At 32.0% G+C, this 26043-nt stretch overlaps 1 long non-coding RNA gene across 9 annotated transcripts in view; it reads left to right on the top strand.

Annotated features, from left to right (window-relative positions):
- LOC142333806 (uncharacterized) overlaps nt 1-10322 on the top strand; it is a 67718-nt gene extending 57396 nt beyond the window's left edge. For 4 of the 9 annotated variants that reach the window (XR_012758710.1, XR_012758707.1, XR_012758704.1 and 1 more), the window contains exons 3-4: nt 6560-6745; nt 9923-10313. This is a non-coding gene — a long non-coding RNA (uncharacterized LOC142333806). Of the gene's footprint in view, nt 1-6559; nt 6746-9922 lie in introns of all 9 variants that reach the window. The other 5 variants (XR_012758708.1, XR_012758706.1, XR_012758705.1 and 2 more) reach the window with 3 other exon arrangements.
- Nucleotides 10323-26043: the final 15721 nt, after the last annotated feature.

Below are 26043 nucleotides of genomic sequence, written 5' to 3'. Positions count from 1 at the left end.
TCATGTTCTAATGTAGGCTAGTCAACTTCAGTGTATGCACTTTTTTTAGCTGGTCAGATGCCTAGACAATAATCTAACTCTTGCTAGGTGTTTGGGAGCATCTGCGGCATTATTAGACCAAACACCTTTAACATTTTTTCTGTTAAATCATTAAAATCTCAATATTTTCTTTGGTATAATTTATAATAAAACCCCAAGCAAAAACATCCAGAGAAGTGATATCTGAGAGTGACATCTTTCTATTTTAAGATACTTTAAGTTATAAGGAAAAATGTAACCATAACAGATTTTTAATGAGAGTACTAAAAGTTATTTCTAAAGAATCTTGAAACAAATTTTGCTTATAGGTCAATACCTTAAGCACATAACATAATTAGGGAAAAAATTAATTATTACATATTTCGTACGGTATCATTAATGGTTTTCGTAAATAATCAATGAAAATGATAGCTAAATTTAGTGCATCCTAACCTTAACCCACCGGGTTGGTCTAGTGGTGAACGCGTCTTCCCAAATCAGCTGATTTGGAAGCCAAGAGTTCAGCGTTCAAGTCCTAGTAAAGCCAGCTATTTTTACACGGATTTGAATACTAGATCGTGGATACCGGTGTTCTTTGGTGGTTGGGTTTCAATTAACCACACATCTCAGGAATGGTCGAACTGAGAATGTACAAGACTATATTTCATTTACACTCATACATATCATCCTCATTCATCCTCTAAAGTATTATCTAAACAGTAGTTACCGGAGGCTAAACAGGAAAAAGAAAGAAAGTGGCCATGCAGTTGGACTTCCTCGTCTGATCGAATATCTGGAGAAGTGTTTTCCAGGAACATAACTGCATAACTGAATGGAAGATCATCATAGAAGGGCCAAAAATCTTTATAAAACTTTTTTAAGCTCTTGCAGATTTTGATTTTTTTTTGTGTCGCTCTCTCTCTCTCTCTCTCTCTCTCTCTCTCTGAGAGAGGGGTTATCTCTCTCTTAGAGAGATCAGGTTCAAACCTACTAAACGTTAGTTGCTTTTTTACGGAACACAAATGGTGAGTAGATGGTTATGTTAATATTGGCAATGTTTAACATTGTCTTTGAAATTATGTTTTAAATTATATTAAAAATTACTATGTAAAGGCAATCATTATTTCAAAAAAATGTTTATTCATTGTAATGAAATGTTTTTAAATGAAATTCTTTTCTTGAAGATGCTTTTACAGATTAAGATATTGCACAGGAAGATACAACTCTGAATGAGTTACAACTCTGAATGTACTATATTGTTTGTTTTGAAGAAGTCACTGTAGTTATAATTTCAAGTCATAAGAGTTCTTGAGAAAATTGTTGAATTTTTGATAAAGTTATTTTCATCCTAATCTGGATGAAATTATAAAGCTAATCTGTCTTAAAATCTTTTATTTTGATGTTCCTGATAAATTTTGTAATTAGTCATTCAATTAGGGTGGTTCAGTGTATAAATGTGTGAATCCTATTGTCAATGCAAATAAGATGTGAACTAATAAATAAAAAAAAAAAAACGTGCAGATTCAATAGCTAAGGGTGTCATTACATATTGATTCAGTTTTGTTTCTGATAAGCTAGAGTACATTTCAAAAGTTAGAAACATATCTTATTGCTATTTTATTTTAGTCCTTTTATTGCTATTACCTTGCTTACGTTACTATTTGCTTTATTATCTTGCTATTTATTGCTTACTTTATTGCTGTTATCTAGTTTTCTTGAAAGATTAGTTTTCTGAAAGATTTCATCAGAAATTACTTCTGTGGAAATATTTAATAATTTGAGATTTTACATTTTTTTAACTAGCTTATTTGGTTTTCCTTTTTTAAAAAAAAGTTAAATATTTGTTTCATTAATTTATTTTCATCCATTCCAGTCAAGTGACCATAAAATTAGTTCTTTTTCTAATTGTATGACTTTTCAAAATTTTGGTAAAATTCTTCAGATTTGCTTAATTTAGCAGTATTATTTTGAGTTTTGGCCGTAAAGTTACAATTATTAGATTTCCCTAAGAAATTTTGTAAGATGAAAGCCACTTTGATTTTTTGTGTTCTGGCTTTTATTTTTTTCAAAAAATGTTCAGCATAATTATTTTGCTTTAAATTTTTAACTCTTGATTGATTCTTATTCTGAAATTTTCACTTTTTGGATTCTACTTTTATTATTGGAATCCATTATATAAAATTTGTAGCCTAATTTTGTTTGCACATTTTTCTAGTTCTTGATTTTAATTTTCTCTATCTAAAGTCTTTTACCAAAGTTATCAGATCATCAGCTAATGGTAAAACATTTACATTTAAATATTAAGATGTTAACCCCCCCCCCCCCATTTTTATTAAGTATTTTTATTTTCCTATTATATTCTGCAATTAATTTTTCCAGAGCACAATCGAGTAATATTGTAAGACCATCCTCTTGTCTCATTGTAGTTTTTATTTAAAAGGTTATTTTGATGGGTTACCATACTTTAACTTCTACTGCTATAGCGCTAGACAGGGTAGTAAAAAGCAACGAGAACACATGAAATAGATTTACATTATCAAATAAAATATAATACTGCTTACTAAGAAGTTAAACATTTTTACAACTTATATTGCCAATGTCTATCTACGTTTTAACCATTACTTTAATCTGGCATTATAGTATTAGTTAACCCATTATAGCACATTAACGTAACTGTAACATAATAAATAATAATTATTATAATCGCCAATCAGCTGTCACTGATCACCGATTACAAATCCTGTTAATTGGATACACAATATAATACTGCCTATTACGCTGTACATCATCCCTACTGTAATCTTCACACAAATTCTTATTTAAGTCCAATATTCAATATTATATCAGTTGGGTTTAAGGAAACACTTGCTGTTATTATTACATTTACTATTTGATCATAAAATTTGATTTGTGACCTCAAAAAGCAGCAACAGCACATGTATTCTTCAGGTCTTAAGTGAAGCGTGTAATTAGAAAGGAAAGCTGGAAGGATGTACGAGTAAAGTGTTATTAGAAGTGGATTTGCAGGTTTGTTTCTAATGTTATAGAATATATATTGTTATATTAACATAATGGAAAAATTAACATTATTTGTACCTCCCTTAAGGTGGTACACAGTTACTTTGTACTAATTATAAATTGAAGGTGGGTTCAAGGATAGGATTTTTTTAAGGCAGACAGTTTTTGAAAAACAAAGTTTTAACAGTTCATTGGTGTATCTCAATTTTTACACTGCTCAAAAACGAGTGTAATGTATTTAGAATGTGTGTATATATGTATATATATATATGTATATATGTGTGTTTGTATGTTTGTTCCAATGTAGCTGCACAACAGTTGAACCAATTTAGAAGTATGACTAAGTTGGATTCCTTATTTTACTGGGAGTGTCCTAGGCTATATATATATATGTATAAAAATTATACAATATACAAAATTGTCATCCACACTATATTATAGATTATATAACAACATTATAGATATTATAGATTGACAACATTATAAGTATACAGTTTAGTAAGAAGTCAATACCACAATGCCAGACAGTGCTTCCATCTCATCAAATGCAAAATAGAAAATCCACTCTTAAGTTAAATTTAAAATAAGGTTACAGGTACTTCCTACACTACCCAGCAGGCAGTTATAGAACCTAGGTATTACCTAGGTTTATAGTTCTCCACTATCTTTCGGTAGGTAATTCCCTAATTTTTTATTGTTTTTTAGCTGCCATAATTCACACCTCTATTATTTTTCTTATGTTGGCAGTGCAATCTATAATTGAATTTCAAATTAACTAGGACAAAGTAGATTTGGTTTAGAAGATAGAGTGGAAAAAACTTCCTTAAATTTAATAAGCCATCAACCCAAGTATGTAATAAAATTCACCTGATATTTCACTTCAGTTGCATTTATATAAGCACAGTCACCATTATGGTGTATTCATGTAACTAATAAGCCGAAACTAGATGAAAAATTAAAAATTTGATGTTTTATTTTAAAGCGTTATGAACTAATTTACTGACATAAGCCTAAATTATCCAGATCACTTGCATTACAGTTTGCAACTTATCAAGATTGTTATGAATATACTAGAGCAGTATCATACCCAATATAAATCAGCTGGTCATATAATAACCATATGTTTACTAGTAGCTTTAAAGTGGTTGTCAAAAAAAATTGTCTCGTTATTTTAGATCTCGTATATCTATTACATAAAGATGAAAAGGGGTTTTGTTTGTTCGGGATAAACAAAAAACCACTTGATCAAACGCAACCAGATTTTTACCCATGTTTCTTGGGCATAACTGAGAAGGTTTTTTGATGTATTTCATTTAAAAAAATCTCTGAAGAACCAACTGATCGATTGCTTTCACATTTTCAGGATACATTCGTATTACACCAGGGAAGGTTTTAAGCTACAGACCGAGGCTCTTGCTCCCTTGAACATTAATAATTGTATTATTTTTTCACCCCCAAGGAGCGTGAAGTTGTAAATTAAAGATATTCTTTACAGAAAAAAAAAGATTAATTCTTTTACTTCATTATTATGGCAAAGAAATAAGTTATGAATTTTTCTGTCAAAAGTGTGTGTACTTTAGTTACTTTAGCTATTGTTATTCTAACCCACCGGGGGTCGGTCTAGTGGTTAACTCTTCAGCTGATTTGGAAGTCGATCTTTCTAACGTTCAAATTCTAGTAAAGGCAGTTACTGTTATACGGATTTGAATACTAGACCGTGTATACCGGTGTTCTTGTGTTTCAATTAACCACAATTCTCAGGAATGGTTGACCTGAGACTGTACAAGACTACACTTCAAACCCATCATCCTGTGAAGTGTTATGGTTCCGAAGCTAAACAGAAAAAGCAAGGTTAAAAGCTACTGTTATTCTGTCTTTTTCTAGTTTCTTTTTCAGGTTTCTATATTTTTTTGTTATTTATCAGTATATAGGTCTGAATATTTGTTATTTATCAGTATTATTCTCACACTAATGAGGATAATGAACAGTGCGCATGTCCAGGGGAGCGTAGCCTTCTAGGTAGACGGGAATGGCGACCGAATTTAACTCTTTGGGTGTTCAAGGCGCCGTCCCTCTGTAACACAGGAATGGCGAGCGCTGCGGCCCTGGGAGACCCTGACTTGGGTGGAAGTTTTACCTTGGCCTTGGGGGTCCAGGTTCCGACTAGTCTTTAATAAATTACTGAATTATTTGAAAGATCTTCATATAAATTTATATGAATAAAATTAAACGTTTTTTATCCACAAATATTGCTGTTGTACAAACAGCAATTGTTAAAATCTAATTGAATTATAATAAAAAAATAAATAAAGAACCTTAATTTTCTTCATCTTAAAATAAAATAACTTAACATTAAATGGAATAATAGTTTTTCTCGAATGATTTTTATTAATATCTCATATTGCAATATTTTATATTTATATATATTTTCATTCTTCAATTATTTTTTTAACTCTTTGCCAGTGGATTAAATATATTTTAATAATAATTTTTCCATATAAAAAGCTTAATTTGTGACTGTAGACTCGTCCTCAAAGATTCAAATATTGTATCGTTTTTATTTTTGCAAGTAGCAAAATATTAATGAACAAGTTTGTTGTTAAATAAAGAATTTTTGCTCAGAAAATGGAAACTGAGAGTTTTGTACTTCAAGATTCATAATAGCATAACAAAGACATATACCAACAATCTATAAAGAACCTCAAATGCCTTTATCAGGCATGATGGGTAAAATTGCATTTACTTGTGTAATATAAATGTTGTTATAATGATACTGCAAATTAGTAATCATGGTCTGCAATTCAATGGATATAACAAAGGTAGCCAAACATCTGAATTTATGTAGTTGTAAATTCCATTAAATTAAATAAATTATTACATGAATTTTATGCAAATCTATCATTTATTCCATTGAATGAATTATTCAATTTTTATTATTATTATTTTCTGTGAAGTAAATAACTAAGTCAAGTAACTTACTTACTTACTAAGTAAGTAAATAAGTAAAGTAACTTACTTTTGCCTTGTCAATAAAGCACATTTTATTTTATTTTTTTCAATAGCAGTGGTCTATATAAGTTATTTGTAAATCTATGCCTATTGTGTATCACCTTACACTAAAAATAGTTAAATGAAAGAAAAAATTTATCGGCTGAGTTATCTCAAAAATCCAAACTGAAAAAATTACTATATTACAAAAATAAAAATCTCTTAATCCAGCTTTAGATAATGAAGTAAATTTCATATTGTGTGTATTTAAAATAAAATAAACGTGCTAAACGGATGACGATTGAATGGAGGAGAGTTTTAAACAATAGTGAAACTCCATACGCAACAGACTCAGAATTTAAGAACACACAGGAGGCTTCATAAATCCTACAGAGTTGGCAGCCAATATGTAAAGTGATTAAGCTGTTTACTGCTGCAGTAAAAAGAACTACAGATTTTTACAAGATGCAGTTTTTTTAAGATATAAATAACTATTACTAATTATATTTAATTTTTTCATTTGCTTGGTTAAAAGAAGAAGGATTTGGAGGTATCATGGTTTGGTCTGTAGTTACGGAAGACTTCAGAGGGTCTCGTGGAACAGGAAAATTCCCTTTAATGAATGCAATGGGACAAGAATTAGATGGTTACACAGTAAAATATGATGGTCCTTAGGAAACTTCTAATCCTGTTGGTGGTGTTGGTTATACAACTAAAGATCGTAAGTTCTTTACCAAAAATAAAATAATAAATTATACTGTATACATTCTGTATAACGATAACCAATTTTTAATTTGCTAGTTTAATTTACTTACTTAATGTAAGAATTATCTTATTGTTCCAAGCTGTAGTTTTAAAATTAGTTTAACTGTGGAGTAGAATAGAAATATTATTTGATAGATTTTTTTGTGAATTTTGAGTATCCAAATAACCTTTACTTTTTTTTTATCATATATCCATATCTCTATTCTTTACGTATTAAACAGCTACCTGAAAACAAATTTAACCTTTCTTTATTAAGCAAAACAGTCATCCATTCCTAAAATTGTATGCCCTGTGGAATTATCTGACTGCATTATACACCATTCACCCAGATCCCCCAATGGAGGGTTAAGTGGTGGTAATCCTTTACTTGAGTGAATAGATAATATTCCTGATATTAATTGATTTGCGATGCTACTACCTCAGATTCAAGTAGCTAGCTAAAAGTATAACTTTTAATGGATTTGAACCCCCTACATGTTACTGTTTTTTTTACTTTTTTCATAAGGATAAAGAATACAGAACTTTCTCAGGAATTGTCCGACTGAAATTGAACCGATGTAAGTGCCTAATTGTAATTGTGCCCTAACGTAATGTAATTTTTAAGTAAATTGTATTTGAGATTTATGATAAGATGGATATTTTAAGACTTTACATACAAAAAAGTAAACAAAATAAAATATCAAATTCATCAAAATGAAGTGCCATAAATTTGTACGGTTCTTCCATTTCTGTAAATTTGTATTATTTTATTTACTGAATATTTTTCTTGTTCCTTACATCTTTCCTTATTTCATTATAACTTCTTTCACCACTATAAGTCTCATCTTCTCTATACTTTCATTTTTTCCTGATTATTATTTTACTGAATTTTACTTACTAGAATGTTGCTCAACCAAATATATAATTTTCAGTTCTTTTGTTATACTTTTTTAAATTATCTATTATTGTTTTAATTTTGTGTTAAGAACAATAAATATATCGTTCAAAAGATAATTCAATTAGTTTAAAAAAATAAAATTATAATTAAATAATAATTAAAATTATTAAACACAAATTATCATTAATCAAAAGAGATTGTTCATTATTATTGACATCAACAAAATGTATAAACTTGAGAAATCTATAAAAATGCTGTAGAGCTTTATCAGTATTTATTTAAAACAAATGAAAGTGAATTTTCTATTATTTGTGATAAAAAGGTACAATAAATTTGAAATTTAAGATAAAAATTACTTTCTATATTAGCTTTTTATATTCTTTACTAGCAGTAATGAATTACAGTTCTTTGAGCCACACTCAGACACGAATTGTATTTAAGTGTGGTTATTTACTTGTTTCTTTTAATTACAATTGTAGATATTATCTTAAAAGTAACTGGATGCGCCACAATCTTCTCTATAAATCTCCCAAATGTAGACATACCTAAATAACATGACAGACATTCTGCTCATGACTGCATTCTACGTACCTATATAAAACACAAAAATATTCATCCTTCCAAACCGATTATTGAAATTTTCAAGACCTGTCAACACCTTTGTAAACAAATACTACAAGGCCACACAAGGGGGCCACATATCTTTTAGATAATTGCTGAGAGATGGATGGAGCAATGCAGTTCACAAACCTATCAAAGTATATCAATTTCCTTCAACGTTTCTATTCCCTGTTCTATAGTTGTTTAGCAAATATTATTATATTGTCTACCAGCCTGCTTCTTTCTCTTCATTTATTTACTTACAGAGAAAGAAAATTTCAGATCAGTTGAGTTATATCCTGACAAATATGTAGTGCATCATGAAACACTGAATAACAGGACCTAAAAAATTAAATTAGAAACTAGCATTAGAATTTAGATATGAAACTTATAAATATAAAAAAGCCTATCAATCGTGATTGATACACTATAATATTTGGTACGTAACTACAATTTACAATAATATCTATTTGTATAAATTTTTTTTTGTTTTTTTTCAACAATCAAAATTTTTTGGATCCATGGAAGCCTGGTATTGTATACGAAAAATGAGTTTAATCTATTGTTTGAAATGTTCTTTTAATCCTGTAACTTTTTAAATATTCTTCAAATGTTTTCCTACAGGTAGATCTAAAACTGCGGTTTGTTTATTTACTTTTAATTACTGAAAACTATTTTATTTTTTATATATTTTTTAAGTATTGTCAACTGATGCGGTCAGTATCTACTGGATACTATGAGAATAGAATTACACGCTCGGGAACAACCACATCAAAACCAGAGTAGTTTCATTTCTGTCTTTCAAATGTCTATCATAAAGGCACATAACCTTGTAATTTAACTTTGATGATTAATAGTTTTCAGTGGCTTTATCAGTGTTAAGAACAGTTAACATAGTAGGTGATCCTTACTTAACATCATTTTATTTTCAGAAATGTTTGAGATCACCCAGGAGTTACAGAACTCTTATGTTGAAAGCAATGTAATTACTATAGTAATCGGGCATAAAATTTAGTTTACATGTACAATTTTATAGGTTTTTCGTAATTGAAAAATCATTTTTGTTATTACTTTTCAAGAGTTGTACTGTAGTTTAAATTTTAAAAAACGTTTAGATAAAATAATTATATTTCTGCTAAATCCAAAAGCATATTTTATGATCCAGTAGTAACTATGTAATTTACGTGTGAGTATTGTTATTGTAATAGGCAACTTAATGTGCGTCACAAGTCACTCGCAAAATGACATAGCCGTACTCAAAAATACCTAGTATTTCACGATGGGCTTATTAGAGATTTTCCTGTGCCTTCTTCACTTAAATGAATATACTTTTGCATTTGTTTAAAAAAAATACTGGTGATGTTCAGTACTACAAATTACATTTTCACTCTGTTCACTGTGGGGACTCTGTTCACTGTTCATTGTGTATAGTGAACATCATTATTATCAGAGAAAGTTAGTCTGACAGGTGTTATCTTTATCTCAGTTGTTGCTGTATGTGCATCATAATCATAAAAAATAATGAAAAAGATAGTGTACACCAGGAAAAATATGATATAATTTCCTTTTTTAAGCTGCAAAACCAGCAAAATCTCTAAAAATTTGAATATTTTTGTTCGGTAAACTAAGAGTATAATGAATATATTTTTTCCACAGGAAATGCAGTGTCATGTGAAGAGGAAGACGATTAAATATCATACCACCGAGATAAAGCAGATTGCACTTTGTACTATATGTGTGAAGGTGAAAGAAAACATCATACGCTATTCCCATAAAATCTTTTGTTCACTCTGAAAATGTCTGTGATTGGCCAGAAAACGTAGAAGGCTGCATGCATCATACTCAAGCAACACTACCTGCTAAGAGGAGATAAAATAATTATTATAATAACATTAAGTTTTCCTATGTTTTTTACAATGAGCTCATTTTCTATTTACTTTACACTGGTACAATTGTTTGTTCGGTCTACCTTTTTTGAATTTTATTTATGATTGGCCATTATTTTATACTGTACCTAATAATTATTATCTTTAATTTATAAATACTATTAATACTTATGTTTTAATTATGCAATTTTTTTTTAATGTTTTGTATTTTATGTCAAGTAATGTTATTTGGTTTAAAAGTTATTATGATTACTTTACTGCTTTTTTTACTGTAATTACTTTACTTATTTCTTTTTATAATAACAAATAATTGTTTCTTTATTTTTTGTTTATAAAATAATTTGTTGATTTAAAAGTGTTGATTCCTTTATTGTAATTCTTTCCCGTGTTTGTTTTCCTTTTTTTTCTAGATATTTGGTTCTGGTTTAATAATGACAATCTGTTGCTGATTACTTTACTTGTATTCCCTATTTATATAAAAATGTTTATTTTAATTACAAAGTTTTTCTGTAAATTGACAATTGATATTTTTAGTAGATCATCTGCAAAGATTCATTGCCAACATACTTAATATTCTTGTATCGCTTTGGTATATTTAATAAATCTTTTAAATAAATTGATGGTAAATTACTGGTCATTTTTTGTTAATTTCTTTTACATATAACATTTTTATGATCATAAACTTTAAATGTGATTTATATCTTCACAATTTATTCTGATACATTTGTATATTATTTTGTATGTTATTACTAATTTTAATAATTATGGTGTCATACAGATTTTTTTTGTTGAAACTATTAATATTCCATTTCAGATAAAAAAATATATTTATATATATATATATGTATGTATGTATACATACATGTAATGGTGTTTTTATATTGACATGGTTTTAACCGCTTACAATTACTTTGACATCTTTTGGTAATATTGGACAGTTATACTTGGATAATTTTTTTTAAAAGTTATTATAATAAGCAGGCCGTAATGACATATAACAGCGAATATGATAAAAGTTTCTTATAATTTTCTATTGTAATATACAAAATATATATATATATAATTGTAATTGTTATGTAATTGTTAAGTAATTTTATGTTTATTTTAACTACAGATTGATATCGTTGCAGTTGATCATTGATATGGTGCAGGCCCCTTGGGGTGGTTGGATAGATTGATAAAACAGAACTAATTGATATGTATTAATATTTATTGATTTGTGTTACAAAATGAAATGCATTATGACAAAAGCTGTTTGTTGTGCATGGGGATTGAAAGGTATAGTTTTAACCAAAATATAACAAAATGATTGTTTTAGCTTATATTTTTGTGTGGCATTTCAATATGTTAAAAACGTTAACAAAAATTAAAAAAATATATTAAAAAATTGCCATTTATACATAAATAATAAAAATGTTTGTATTAAATAAATATCATTGTATAAAATATTATTGTGAATGTAAAATATTACTATAATATTATAATTATTTATATAGGTTTTCAACAAAAAATAGGCATCCTATTTTGATGTTTCGGTTTTTGTATCTGATCTTTGCACTCAAATCATCCATCTCACAAAAGATTTTCTTTATTTTGTTCAAAACCAGTTTAAATAGGTTCGGTGATAGTTCATCACCTCGTCTCAGCCCTTTTTTGACTAGGAAAGGTTTGCCTATATTTGCTGTAATTTTAAATTTAGAGAATGTGTTTGTAAGAGTGAGTTTAATGAGGTTCAAATTTTTCTGGTCAACTCATATTCTCTCAAAATTTGAAAAAAGTCTCTGTCCACAAAATCATACGCTTTCTGAAATTTTGTAAAAGATATAAGAAAGGTTTGTTTCTGGATACGTAATATTTTAGAATCGATCAGACTTTGTATTTATTCTGAATATGATCGTCCTTTTTTAAATCCTTCTTCACACCCTTCTATATGTGATCTATTTGGGGTTCTAATCTATTCAATAACATTTTCACAGTATTTTATAAGTCACTGGCAACAATGAAATACTTCTATAGTTGTTGACATCCGTCTTGGAGGTATAAATTATAAATAATAATTAATGTAGCTTATTTATTTTTATTTATAATAAAATACTTATACAAATTGAATTGAAATCACAGGTATAAGTAGTATTCTATAATTTTATGCAATTTTAATTCACAATAATATCAGTTTTAAAGTGATTAACATATAATATCTGTACAAAAAAAATCTATTTAAAAAAAAGATGTTAAAATTTTCATAGCTTTTGTTTAATTAAATATTGTGATTTTTCCTGAATAATAAATTAAAATATAAAAAAATTTGTACTTCTGATTATTTTAATACGAATTATACCCATTTTATGTTTATTATTAAATTTAAAAATAATATTAATAAAATCTTTTCTCGAGGATATTATTATTATTTTTTTGGTTATATGAGCATCAACTGCTACAGTCATTAGCCCTCATCACACTCTGTAAAATAGGGATTAAATCACAATCAGGTTTGTCATATGTAAGGGTGGAAAGGGCCCTTACATTTTATTTAAAAACACCAAACTAAACAAGACAGAAAATTTAGACACAAACACTGAACATACTTACAGGATGCAAAGGACCCCGATATTAAAATTTAAAAAGTAAATAAAACATAAATATATGTGAAAAACAACGGCTTCACAATACCAACATTCCCTTTTTTCTCCCTTAATTTTATTTAAGCACCCCTGGAGCAACCGAAACTGCCATTAAGCAGCACATCAATTGACCCAAGATCCATGGGAGTTGACTGACTACCTCTCTGTAAATTATCCTGTAGGACTTAACCCATCGGGTTCCCCCTGTGTCAGCAGAAATTAAAATAAAAAAATTATTAAAAATATTAATTAATTTAACTTATTTCTGATACTGTTTAAAGGTATTCATAGAATTTCTGTTGTGAAATGAATTTTATTTTGCACTTGGGAGTGATGTTAAGACATTCTGAAGAATGGCCAATTGTAAACAGGTGTGTATCTAAAACGGTAGGCTTATACATTACAGATTCTAGGTGTAAAAGTGAACAGAAAGTTTCTTAAGGAAAACTGTTACATTTCCCTTCGATTTTCCTTCTCTCTGGCATTTTGCATTTATTAATAAATTTATATATGAAAATCGGATTGAGAAGTGAACAATAACTTCAGAGGATGAATGAGGATGATACACACACATTTTTAACAACATTGTCTAATAAATAAAATATTTCATTTTATTAATTATTTATTTATATTATTTTAGTATTTCACTATATTAATGTTAACGGTGACCGTGTAAATTTTTATCAAATTATGTGTTCTTAAGAAAATGCTAAGCATTTTTTTTAGAACAAAATGACACCTTAGTTTTGAAAATCGATTGACAAATAACCAACTTATGACAGAAAATGTATCACTATTTTCTGCCAGATTTCATCTCCTTCTCTATTAAGTCGGGTTCTTTATTTATTATGTGTGCTATTTATTAATTTAATTATTTTAATTTATATTAGTAGCTTCTCCCGGTGTGCCTATGGCATGCCCTCCGAAACTAGGGTGGGTTCCCTTGGCAGGCGACGTCTTGGAATGAGACTATTAGGTGTTCAAAACTGTACATCTTGTGTGAAAAATATTTTTTGAATGATGAAAATTGAAAGCAAAAATATATCAGGAAATCTTCCCGATTAAATCTGGTTTAGATTGGTCCTTAGTGAAGGCAGTTACTTTTATTTTGATTTGAATACTAGATGGTGCTGGTATTCTATGGCGGTTCAGTTTCAATTAACCACACATCTCAGGAACGGTCGACCTGAGACTGTACAAGAATATACATCATTTACATTCATACATATCATCCTCATTCATCCTCTGAAGTTATTACTTCAGAGTTTATTCCTTAAGGTGGTTCCAGAGACTAAACAGAAAAAGTGAGGGATAGGCGTCGGAATTTGAATTTTTTTTTTGAAGGGGGCTCAGAGAAAAAAAATCATAAAGGATATGTTACGAAATGATATTATATAGTATAATTTAAATTTATTAATGAACATGCAAACAAAAAACCTTGAAATTCTTTTATCGTATTTAATAAACTTCATTACTCTTCTTGTTTGTTTGATTACAGATATTGTTAATATGTATCCTCTAAAACAACTCTAATTTCCCATGACTCTTTCTCTTTAATTTTGAATTTCATTTATTTTCTCATACAACAGCACATTTCAAATCGTGTTAAAACATTCGTATTTAATTATTAAAATGACATGCTACCAGTATTAAAAAAATAATAACTGCTGTTTAAGAGTTACTTTTGTACATAACTGAAAAAAAATTAAATGACCACCATTTTAGTTAGTCACCTATTAGAATAACGTATCTCAACTCTAACCTTTCCTTTTCCCTTTAAACATTTTTGAATTGGCCCTGAAGAGGAGGGGACCTTGGGATGCGGTAGGTTTTTTAACCAAAAAATTTATTTTTTTTAGGTAAAACCATTTGCTGAATCTCATTTTAAGAGTTGAAATTTATTTCAGTGTTACTATACTTCATGAATACTGTGTATATAAATTATCCTTAATTCAGTACCATGAAAAACACGGTTTGCTTAGCGTAATTTTTTATCTTATAATCAAATCAGAATAATATATATTTATACTAAAATATAGAGACAAAATATTACAGTTTAATAGAATATTAAACTGAATGTGATGCATACAGGAGAAAATAGGATTGAAATGTCTTTTTATTTTTTATCGAATCAAATGTAGATTTAAAATAATTTATGTTTTGAATGTTATAATTATAAATAAAGATTAGGTTATGTACTTGAAATAATCGGCTGAGTTTTCTATCTTGTTTAATTGTAACTGTGTTATTTGAGGATAATAAAGATTTATTTTACTTTTTGACTGGCTTACTCTTCTAACTTTAATTATATTCTGTGATTAACATGTTTGATACGATATACATATATTAATTTTTCAAATATGTTGCTTGCAACAGGTAATTTATTAAGAAAACGAGAATTCTTAATAAATCCATATCCTTATACGTCTCATCACCCCACATCCTCTGCTAATGATTATTTTAATTATAATTATTATAAATAATTTATTGTATAATTACATGCAATCAGAGTAGCATCACAAAATGCACGATTAGAAAATAAAAATTAGAAGCGATTAAAGTCCATATTATTTATTTACGTACAATATAAAATCATGAAATTATGTTTTGTAAAATGTATGAAGATATTAAATACAAAAGATAACAGCCAAATAATTCAAAAATCAAAAGGCATTAATGAAGATTATTGTGTAGCACATGTTTATGTACAAGTTTAACAGCTACAGAAGATTCAGGGTTTTTTCAATTTTTAAATTAGTATTATTTAAAAATTCATCAACAGAGTAATATTGTTTCTGTAAGATAAGATTTTTTACTTGTATTTTAAATAAATTAGTCAGAAGATTTTTTTAATAGATAGATAATTTATTAGATATGGAATAAGAAGCATAATAAGGCCCTTTCTTGTGAGCCCAAGTATTGAGTTAAATACGTAAAGAGGAAAAAGGTTTTGCGGTCGTTTTTTGATAGAAACAATAAGGTAAACGATAAGTTACTATTCTTTTTAACAAGACTACACATTCATAAATATAAATTAAGGGTAAGTTAACATTTAAAAATTTATGTATATATTCACAGTTATATACTGGTATATAATTGTGAATATAAGGACTGCCTAAAAGCACATACCGTAAAACAAACAGAAGATGGTTTCCAAAAGAGTCGATAGACCACCATAAGGAGACAACACTTTGCATATGCCCAGAACTGAAATAATGGTTTCACCCAGGAGGTGATGCTTTTTGACAGTATTCTAACCTATGATGAGATGTGGATTCACCATTATTAAGTGGAATAAAAAAAAATAGAGCGTGGATTGGAAGAACAAGAGTTCAGCTGTTAAGAACATCATGACAGTATTTTTGATTAACATTGCTGATTGCATAATTTTTCCATCACCTAATAACAGGATTTTTGGCTATTTTATTAGATGAATAATTTGCTTGGAATGAACAAATTGATTTTGTTAGTTAAAAAAATGAAACTGTATTGTTATACTTGAAGTACCTTAGTAGAATACTGAGTTTATCATCATTATTAAACATATATAAATATTTATGTATATTCCTCTCTGAAGTGTAATGTCATTTCTTAGGGCTCCCTCAAAAACTTGAGTATTCAAAATAAAAAATGGCTATAAATATGGATTGTGTATTTAGAAAATTAAAAATTTTAACTAATACTTGTGTTTATAATTATGAAATCAGTCACTAACAGAAAAAAAAATCGCTTATTAAAAAAAAATAATTTCCAAACCAGACAAAAGAACATTTTACAGGTAAATTTTCACAATACCTCAGCTTATAAGAAAGAGTCTTACGTCTCTGTTGCCATTTTTAATGAATTACTGAACTATTTAAACTATCTTCCCACCAATTTATTTATAAAACATAACAAAAGGTTTTTATTTTACAGAAACAATATTACACAGTTAATGAATTTTTAAACAGTCTTAAAGAATTAAAATTTTTTGTAAGCATTTAAAACAATTTTTAAATGTTCATTTCTTGCATTTGTTCAAGGTTAGAATTATTTTTTCTAATCTTCTACTCAAGTAACCCACCGGGTCGGTCTAGTGGTGAACATGTCTTCCCAAATCAGCTGATTTGGAAGTTGAGAGTTCCAGCATTCAAGTCCTAGTAAAAGCGGTTATTTTTATATAGATTTGAATACTGGATTGTGGATACTGGTATTCTTTGGCGGTTGGGTTTCAATTAACCACACAACTCAGGAGCGGTCAAACTGAGACTGTACAGGACTACACTTCATTTACACTCATACATATCATCCTCTGAAGTAATACCTGAATGGTAACTCCCAGAGGCTAAACAGGAAACACAAAGTCTTCTACTCAAGTAGTATTCATTAACACCTGAATTGTAAATTATTTTATAATCGTTTCTTATATTTAATATTTTCACATTTTTTCTTATCATTTCTCGAGTTTATACATTAAATAATTAATATGGAGTCTAATGACTTCTATTTTTTTATCTTACAATTAATTCTGGCTGGATTGTCTCATTCTATTTAGATCAAGGTTTTATCTCGATTCATCGGGTCTAATGCTTGGAAATTTTTTTTTATCAGCAGAGTAATAAACCTAATCGTTCTTGACGTTAATCAAAATAATCTATTACTGTACACCGATCAGAATAAGAGATTAATTTTTTTATTTGATCGATTAATAATGAAAATCTCATGTGGGTGTTTGTTTTCAATTTCAGCAAGACTTATATTCATTTCAGTATATACTACTGTTTCGACAACATTGCAAATTATAAATTTATTACTGTTTTTAGCTACGGTAAAAAAGTTTTATGAACATAATAAATTAACTAAAAATGTATTAACCGATGAATGCATGAGAAATTATAATAAAAAAGAAAAAGAAAGGTATGTAAATTTCATCAGCTAAATTTTAAGCGAGACCTTAAAATAAAAAAAAAATAATCAGAATACTTTAATAACTGCTAAAAAGGTATTTGTGTTCAAATATACAAGAGCAAGTGTGTCAATGTTTTGTTGGTAGAGATTGAAGAATAGATCAACAAATTTATGATAGCAACATCTAAGGAGTAAATCTGTATTATACTTAAAATAAAAATGTGTGTTTTCTGATGAAATGACGTATATTACATTTAAGAGGTATTTAAATATTTTTTCTTGTATCATTATGAAAGTGATCTCTGCTTAACATCTGTACACAGTCTCAGTGTAACGTTCTTTTCTCTACATGATCAGTTTCTTTACTCAGTGTGATGCAAGAGTAGATTTTGGTTAAATTTTTTTTTATGAGAAATTGCTTTGTTTTACATTATAATCTTGTACAAAACTGATCGTGTAGTTACACGATCAGTCACGTGTAGGTACACTTATAATTTAAATATTTTGTTTTAACTTTAAACAAAATTAGATTTGAAACATATTAAATACAAAAAAGTTTAGTCAAATTGGTGAAAACCAATAAATTGGGGTTAAAAGATCCTGTTTTTTATGTTTGACATATAATAACTTTGTAATGGGTTATAAACACATAAAACGTGTACATGTTACTTTTAATTTGGAAAAATTTGTAAAATCAAAATTTACTATTAAAAAAAACTGGAAATTATACAATTCTTCGTTTATTATTTAATAAAATAAATAAAAATTCATTAGATAATAATTTAATTATTAATGACAGAAATACAATAAATTATTTGAAAAATTATTATTTCAAAGCTGGCAATAAAATAACAACAGCCGATCAACAATGCGCAATACTATGTCAGTGTTTAAATCATTACATGACAAGAAGTAAAACCTCATGTAACGGTGGAAGGAAATTTTCAACACTTATTTAGTATCAATGTATTTTCTCCTACAATCAGCGGTTTGAACCGTTCATATTATCTAGCCGCATAAATCCTAAGGTCTACTTGTACTTTCTTCAAGAAGAATTGCCACATTTGCTTGAAGATGTTCCTCTAGCATTGAGACACAAAGTATACTTCCAGCACAGTGGTACGCCTCTCCGCTTCTCTTGTGCCAATTCCACACACTAAAATAATTCTCTGAGAAATGGATCGGTCGAGCAAGTCAACATTCCTTGCCGCAAAGATCGCCTGATCTAACACCTTTAAGTTTTGGCATCAAACATGATTGTGGGGCCGTCATATTTAAAAAAAAAATTAAATATTATATTTTAAATTTAAAATATAATTATTTTTTATGGTCCGATTTGGTTCATATTCATAATATATATTAGTTATTTGAAACGTGATATTTTTGAAAAACATGGACCTGCTATATGGTGGTGGCGTTGCGATATTTAAAAAAAATATTTATGGTCAGATATGGTTCATATTCAGAATATATATTAGTTACATGAAACGAGATATTTTTGCAAAACATGGACCTCCTAGGTGGTGGTGGGGTCATGATATATAAAAAAATGTATTTATGGTCAGATGTGGTTCATATTCAGAATATATATTAGTTACGTGAAACGAAATATTTTTGCAAAACATGGATCTGCTAAATGGTAGTGCGATCATGATATATAAAAAAAAAATTATTTATGGTCCGGTATGGCTCATATTCAAAATAATAATTATTACATGAAACAAGATATTTTTGCAAGACATGGACCTACTAGGTGGTGTTAAAGTCATGATATTTCAAAAGAAATTTATTTATGATCCAATTTGGTTCATATTCAGAATATATATTACTTACGTGAAAGGAGAAATTTTTGGGAAACATGGATTTGCTAGGTGATTGTGGGGTCGTGATATTTAAAAAAAAAAAATGTGTTTATGGTCCGATTTGTTACATATTCAGAATATATATTAGTGAAGTGAAACGAAATATTATTGGAAAACATGGATCTCCTAGGTAGTTGTGAGATTGTGATATTTCCCAAAAAAATTATTTATACTACGATTTGGCTGATATTCAGAATAAATTTTAGTTACGTTAAAGGAGATATTCTTGCAAGACATGAACCTGCTAAAGACGGTGGAGTCGAGATATTTCAAAAAAATATTATTTATGTTCAGATTTGGTACAGAATATATATTAATTAGTTACGTGAATGAGATATTTTTGCAAAACATGGACCTCCTAGGTGTTGGTGTGGCCGTAATATTAAAAAAAAAAAACATATTTATGGTCTGATTTCGTTCATATTCAGAATATAGTTCCGTGAAACGCGATAATCTGGAAACGCATCTGGGGATGGATGAAAAATATTGTATAAAAAACAAAAATTCATTCTCTTGAGGAAATTGTCCGCATTATGGGTGCGGCTGACCAACAAAGGACAGCCCTGAGAACAAAAAAGCGCAACAAAAGCAGTACAGAGGTGTGCCAAGAATGTGTTGAAAATGCCGGGCTCGTTTTTGAACATCTTTTATAAACCTCTACATATACACTTTGGTCTAGTGTTAAAGATTCTAATTTTTCTAAATTCTGTTTATTTTATTCAACTTATGTTAAACTAATTTGTTCATAATTAATTAAGTTGTCAACAAGTTCTGCTTAAAATTTTTATGTGTTCATAACCCACTTAACAAAATTATTGTACATCAAACGTAAAAAATAGAGTTTTTTCCTCCAATTTATTGGTTTTCACCGCAGATTTCTCAAAACCTACTGAAGTTACGGTTCTGAGACCTGTTTTATTCGATTTTTTTAGGTCAACAACCATAACCCACCGGATTGGTCTAGTGGTGAATGCGTCTTCACAAATCAGCTGATTTGTAAGTCGGGGGTTCCAGCATTCAAGTCCTAGTAAGTCAGTTATTTTTACTCGGATTTGAATACTAGATTGTGGATACCGGTGTTCTTTGGTGTTTGGGTTTCAATTAACCACACATCTCAGGAATGGTCGAACTGAGACTGTACAAGACTTGTGACTTCATATACACTCATACGTATCATCCTCATTCATCCTATGAAGTATTATCTGAAAGGTAATTACCGGAGGCTAAACAGGAAAAAAGAAAGCTCAACAACCATAACAAATCACTAATTCTGCCGCTTAATTAACATCCTATAAATTTCAGTTCGACCTCATTTCACAGAGGTAGCTGAAATCTGAGCCACATCTTCCATTAGCCATAACTCGCAAACGAGGCAATTTTGGATGTATTCCCTCCTCACTCTATCTCTGTCTCTGTCTATGTCTCTATCTGTCTCTGTCTGACTGGCTGTCTGTGTCTTTGTGTCTCTCTCACTCTCTGTCTCTGTGTGTGTGTGTGTGTGTGCGTGTCTCTCTCTCTCTCTCTCTCTCTGTCTTTTTCTCCTTCTGTGACTCTGTCGCTGTCTCTGTCTTTCTCTTTCCTTCTCTCTCTCTCTCCCGCTGTCTCTGTCTTTCCCTCTCACGCTCACTCTCTCTCTGTTTCTCTCACTATCCCTCTCTTTCTCAGTCTCCCTCTCTCTCTTTTTCACTGTCACTCTGTCTTTCTCTCTCACTGTCTCTATCCCTCTTTGTCACCCTCTCTCACTGTCTCTCTCTCTCTCGTTGTCCATGCTCTCCCCCTCTCTCGCTGTCACACTCTCTCTCTCTTTCACTCTGTCTCTCTGTCTTTCTCCCTGTCGCTCTGTCTCTCTCTCTCTGTAGGTCTCTCTCTCTCACTGTGTCTCTCTGTCTCTGCGTCCCTCTGTCACTATCTCTCTCTTTCACTTTCTATCTGTCTCTCTTCTCTCTCTCTGTTTTTATCTGTCTCTCTGTCCCTCTCTTTCTCTCTGTTTCTCACTCTCTCTCTTTCTCTTTCTCTCTCTGTTTTTCTCTATCTCGTTCTCTCTCTCTGTCTTTTCGCCTCTCTCTATTTCTCTCTCTCTGTCTGTCTCTCTCTATCTCTGTCTCACTCTCTCTCTCTCTCTCTCTTTGTGTGTGTGTCTCTCTCTCACTTTCTCTCTGTCTGTCACTTTCTCTCATTCTGTCTCTGTACCTGTCTCACTCTGTCTCTCTCTCTATCTCTGTATCCCACTTTCTATCTCACTCGCTCTTTTTGTGTGTGTCTCACTCTCTGTCTGTCTCTTTCTCTCTGTCTTTCACTCTCTCTCTGTGTGTCTCTTTCTCTCTCACACTCTTAATCTGTCTGTCTCTCTCTCCCTGTGTCGCTCTTTCTCTGTCTCACTATCACTGTCTCTCTCTGTCACTGTTGTTGTCTCTTTCTCTCTCTCTCTCCCACTCTTTCTCGTTTTCTCTCTCTCTCTCTCTCTGTCGCTCTCTCTTTCACTCTCTCGTTCTCTCTCTTCTCTTTGTGTGTGTGTTTCTCTCTCTCGCTCTATCTCTCTCTCTCTCTCTCTCTGTGTCTCTATCACTCTCTCTCTCTTTCATTTTCTATCTGTCTATCTTCTCTCACTCTCTCTCTGTCTGCCTCTCACGCTCTCTCTCATTGTCTCTCTATCACTCTTTCTCTCTGTCTGTCTTTCTCACTCGCTGCCTTTCCCTCTGTTTTTATCTGTGTCTCTGTCGCTGTCTCTCTCTCTCTGTCGCTCTCTCTCTCTTACTCGCTCTCTGTCTCTGTCTTTCTGTCTGTCTCTCTCTTTCTCTTTCTCTCTCTGAGTTTTTCTCTCTCTCTCATTCTCTCTCTGTCAAACTCTCTCTCTCTCTCTCTCTCTGCCTTTTCGCCTCTCTCTATTTCTCTCTCTGTCTCTGTCTCTCTCTCGCACTCTGTCTCTATCCCACTTTGTCACTCTCTCTCACTGTCACTTTCTATCTGTCTCTCACGCTCTCTCTGTCTCTGCCTCACTCTCTCTTTCTCTCTCTATCTCTGTCTCACTCTCTCTTTCTCTCTATCTCTTTGTGTGTGTGTCTCTCTCTCTCTCTCACTCTTTGTCTTTATCTGTGTTTTTCTCTCTCTCGTTCTCTCACTCTCTCTCTCTCCCTGTCTCTGTGTTGGTGTCACTGTCGCTTTCTCTCTCTCTCACTCTGTTTCTATCCCTCTTTGTCTCTATCTCTCTCTGCCGCTCTCTCTCTTTCTCTCTCACTATCACTCTCTCTTTCTCACTCTTTGTCTCTCTGTCTCTCACGCTCTATCTGTCTCTCTCTTTCTCACTGTCTCTCTCTCTCACTGTATCACCCTCTCTCTTTGCCTCTCTCTTTCTCTGTGTTTTTCTCTTTCTCTGTCGCTGTCTTTCTCTGTGTCGGTGTCACTATTTCTGTCTCACGCTCTCTCTGTCGCTTTCTCTCTCTCTCTCTCTGTCTCTTTCTCTCTGTCTGTCACTTTCTATCTGTCTCTCTCTCTTTGTCTCTCTTTCTCTCTCTCTATCTGCCTCTCTCTCTCCCCCACTCTCCCTATCTCTCTCTCGTTCTTTCACTGTCTCCCCCTCTCTCTATGTCAATCCGAAACTCTGTCAATCTCTCTCTCTGTGTCGCTGTCTCTGTCTCGGTCGGACTCTCTCCCATTCGCTCTCTCTTTGTGAGTCTCTCTCACACTCTCTCTCTCTCTGTGCCTCTCTCCCTCACTCATACTCTCATCACTTACTCTCTTACTCTGACTCTCACTCTATCTCTCTTTCTGCCTATATCTCTGTCTTTATCTGTCTCTGTCACTGTGTCACTCTCTATCTCTCTCTTCCTCTCTCTGACTCACTCTCTTACTCTCACTCTCTCTCTCTCTCTGCCTATATCTCTGTCACTGTCTCTCTCTCTCTTTCTCTCTCTCTCTCTCTGTCTCTGCCTATATCTCTGTCTTAACTGTCTCTGTCTCTCTAACTCTCTCTCTCTCTCACTTTATCTCTGTCTGTGACGCTGTATCTGTCTTTCTCTTTCCTGCTCTCTGTCACTCTCTCTCTCTCTCTTTCACTTTCTATCTGTCTTCTCACTCTCTCCCTCTCTGTCTGCCTCTCACGCTCTCTCTGTCTCTCTGTCTGCCTCTCACGCTCGCTCTGTCTCTCTCTCTCTCTCTGTCTTTCTCACTCTCTGCCTTTCTCTATCTGCCTCTCTCTCTGTTTTTATCTGTCTCTCTGTCTCTGTCACTCTCTCTTACTCGCTCTCTTTCTCTTTCTCTCTCTGTGTTTTTCTCTCTGTCAATCTCTCTCTCTTTCTCTGTCTTTTCGCCTCGCTCTATTTCTCTCTCTGTCTCTATCCCTCTTTGTCACTCTCTCTCTATCTGTCACTTTCTATCTGTCTCTCACGCTCTCTCTGTCTCTGCCTCGATCTCTCTCTGTCCGTCTCTCTCTATCTCTGTCTCACTCACTCTTTCTCACTCTCTATCTGTCTGTCTGTCTATCTCTTTCTCTCTCTCTGTCTGTCACTGTATATCTCTCTCTCTCTCTGTCTTTCTCTTTCTCTCTCTGTGTTTTTCTCTCTCACTCTCTCTCTCTCTGTTTTTTTGCCTCTCTGCCACTGTCTCTCTCTCTCTCTCTATGTGCCTCTCACTTTCTCTCTGTCTGTCTCACACTCTTACTCTGTCTCTGTCGCTCTCTCTCTCTCTCTCTATATGTGCCTCTCACATTCTCTCTGTCTGTCTCTTTCTGTCTGTCTTACACTCTTACTCACTCTCTCTCTCTCTCTGGCTCTGTCTGTTACTTTCTATCTGTCTCTCTCTCTCTCTCTGTATGTCACTATCTCTCTCTCTCTCTCTCTCGTTCTCTCTCTTTCTGCCTCTCTCACTGTATCACTCTCTCCTCTTGTCTCTCTCGCTCTCTGTCTTTCTCTCCACCCCTCTATCTCTCTTTGTCTCGTTCTCTCTCTCTGTGACTGTTGTTGTCTCTTTCTCTCCCCCTCTTTTTCTCTCTCTCTCTCAATCTCTCTCACTCTGTTCCTATCCCTCTTTGTCTCTATCTCTCTCTGCCGCTCTCTCTCTTTCTCTCTCACTATCACTCTCTCTTTCTCACTCATTGTCTCTCTCTCTATGTCTCTCACGCTCTCAGGGTACATGATATCCTAAAAAAAATAAATTTTTTTTAGGATATCATGTACCCTACCACCATCTAGGAAATCCACGTTTTGCAAAAATATCTGATTTCACATAAATCATATCTGTTGGACTGACATAGGCGCCGCCTATGTCAGTCCCAACTGTGAATTTTTATGAGTTTGAGGCATTTGTGGGTAGACTCAACGATGTCATTGCCAAAACGCCCAGGAAGATCATCCTGATGGGTTACTTGAATTGTAAGGCTGTTGTCGCCAGTAGTCCTTACAAAAACTGCACGGCAAGGTTCTTTCAGACCCCATGACAGTGAATTGTCTTTACTGCTTAAATGACCACACACCTACCTGTGTGGCGAGGGGACATATCTCAATTCTGGATTTAACCATAATGGACAGATGATGGGAGCGCTCCAAGTGTAACTGGACAGTCCTGCAGGACAAAACGGCAAGTAATCACTTGGCCACACTGTTAGAAATCGAAGACCCATTGTTTTGTGTGATAGCTAATCAGAAACCTTTAAGACTGACATGAAGGCAAGTTGCAACTGTCATTGAAAATATTGCCAGACAGAGCAGAGATGGTAGAAGTCCTTACAAAGAGCAGAGATGGCCAGTAGTCCTTACAAAAACTGCACGGCAAGGTTCTTTCAGACCCCATGACAGTGAATTGTCTTTACTGCTTAAATGACCACACACCTACCTGTGTGGCGAGGGGACATATCTCAATTCTGGATTTAACCATAATGGACAGATGATGGGAGCGCTCCAAGTGTAACTGGACAGTCCTGCAGGACAAAACGGCAAGTAATCACTTGGCCACACTGTTAGAAATCGAAGACCCATTGTTTTGTGTGATAGCCATTCAGAAACCTTTAAGACTGACATGAAGGCAAGTTGCAACTGTCGTTGAAAATGTTGCCAGACAGAGCAGAGATGGTAGAAATTTGATGCTCTTACTCAGTATATTTGTGGACCGTGCAAATAGTGCATATGCAAAGTGATCTTCAGAGTTTATGATGCCAAAAATAGCGGTTAAGGGTTGCAGGAGGAGATGCATATGAAGAGGCTGCGCAAAAAGATATGTAGCTTCATGACACTTACTAAATTATGAAATCAAGCAGTCTAAAAAAATAAATGGAGAAACTTCTGCAGAGAGCTCAATTCAGATCCATGAGGGCGAGCCTATCAAATCGCTGTGAAGCGATTTAGTAGGCGGCTCCCCATCCTCATGGAGGAGATAGAAAGACTCCCACTGATTAGATTGTTTTCTTGCAAAGATAACGGTGCTACTGAATACATCAAGTGTGACAGAAAGCGCTTCACACAAGATGAGGTGACGGCAGCCATCTTCAAACTGAAGGACAAAAAAAGTCCCAGGAGTGACATAGTTGGGCC

This window comes from Lycorma delicatula, chromosome 13 (genome assembly GCF_047948215.1).
Source record: "Lycorma delicatula isolate Av1 chromosome 13, ASM4794821v1, whole genome shotgun sequence".
NCBI classification, from domain to species: Eukaryota; Metazoa; Arthropoda; class Insecta; order Hemiptera; family Fulgoridae; genus Lycorma; species Lycorma delicatula.
Note: the sequence above shows the minus strand (reverse complement) of the source record. Positions and strands in the feature narration are given on the sequence as shown.